The sequence below is a fragment of the Cicer arietinum genome, chromosome 7 (assembly GCF_000331145.2).
Source record: "Cicer arietinum cultivar CDC Frontier isolate Library 1 chromosome 7, Cicar.CDCFrontier_v2.0, whole genome shotgun sequence".
Lineage (NCBI taxonomy): Eukaryota > Viridiplantae > Streptophyta > Magnoliopsida > Fabales > Fabaceae > Cicer > Cicer arietinum.
Window position 1 is genome coordinate 51,681,267 of NC_021166.2, and position 1,981 is coordinate 51,683,247.

Here is a 1,981-nt window from a genome sequence, read left to right on the forward strand (position 1 = left end):
ATCATCATGACTTGTTATTACCCATTGAACCTAATTCTTGAGATCTCTAGTCTTTTAGGTCGGGTTATCATCATAAGTGACTCATTGATCTACAGTCAATAGTCCCATCCTTTTGGATGTACTAAGGACTTTCTCTCTAGCTAATCCTTTCGTCAAAGGATCAACTAAATTTTCATCAGTGCATACATGATCCACTATAATAGCTCCTTTAGAAAGCAATTATCTAACTGTGTTGTGCTTACGACGTATTTGTCGTCTCTTACCGTTGAAATAACGATTCTCTATTTTTGCAATAGCCGTGGTACTATCGCAGTGGATCAACACAACTGGCAATGACCTTTCCCACAAAGGGATCTCTGCTAGCAAGCATCTCAACCAGCTTGCTTCTTCACTAGTAGTAGCTAGTGCTATCATTTCAGATTCCATAGTGGACTGAGCCAATATCGTCTATTTCTTCGATTTCCATGATACAGCTCCACCAGCTATACTGAAAACATAGCCACTAGTTGCCTTGGAGTCATCTGATAATGTGTTCCAATCAGCATCATTGTATCCTTCAAGGACGGCAGGAAATCTTTGATAATGTAATCCGAGACTCATGGTTCTTTTAAGGTATCTCATGACTCTTTCGATAGCGTGTCAATGCTCCATATTAGGTCTACTAGTAAACCTGCACAACAATCTCACGACATAGGCAATGTCGGGTCTAGTACAATCAGTGGCATACCTGAGGCTGCCAATAATGCTCACATATTCAGTTTGTCTAACACCTTCACCATAGTTCTTGAAAAGTTTTACACTTGGATCATATGGTGTGCAAGCAGGTTTACAGTCAAAGTAATTATATTTCTTTAGGATCTTTTGAACATAGTGAGATTGATCCAAAGAAATTTCCTTTTCTGACCTAGTAAAATCTTGATTCCAAGGATTACACTCGCTTCTCCGAGGTCTTTCATATCAAAGTTGTTGCTCAACAATGATTTCACATTATTTACAACATGAATGTTTGAACTAAATATGAGTAAGTCGTCTACATAGAGACATATGATAGTGAAAATGCCATTTTCATATTTGTAATAAATACATTTGTCACTTTCATTCACTTTAAACTCATTCGACATAATCAAGTTATCAAATTTTTCATGCCATTGCTTAGGAGTTTGTTTAAGACCATATAGAGACTTATCTAACTTGCAGACCTTGTCTTCTTGTCCATGAATTACAAATCCTTCAGGTTGCTCCATGTAGATTTCTTCTTCCAGTTCACCGTTTAAAAAGGCTGTTTTAACATCCATCTGGTGTATCACCAGGTTATGAATAGCCGCAAGTGATATAAGTACCCTAATGGATGTTATTCTAGTGACTGGTGAGAAAGTGTCGAAGAAATCTATATTTTCTTTTTGTCTAAAACCTTTGGTTACAAGGTGTGCCTTGTATTTATCAACAAATCCATCGGGTTTTAGTTTCTTTTTCAAGATCCATTTACAACCTATTGGTTTGCAACCAAGAGGCAAGTCTACCAAATGCCAGGTCTTGTTAGATTCTAGAGAATCCATTTCATCGTTTATAGCTTATTGTCATAGATCTGCATCCAACGATGACAGAGCTTCTTTAAGATTCGTAGGATCCTCTTCTAAATTATACGCCATGTATTGTGGTCCATAATCTTTAGCAACTCTTACTCTCTTACTCCTTCGAGTTTTTGTTTCGTCTTGTTTGTTGCTTTCAGTGCTTGTTGTCACAGGAACTTGACAAGGCTCGCTGCCCCCACTATTTCTTTATTTGAAAGGGAATTTATTTTCATATAAGTCAACATCATTTGATTCTATGATCACTTTCGCGTTTAGGTCATAAAATCTATACGCTTTGTTGTTTACTGCATACCCAATGATGCACATTCATAGGTTCTACTTGCGAGTTTAATTCGCTTGGGATCGGGGATTCTGACATAAGCCAGACAACCCCAGGTTCGAAGATAAGA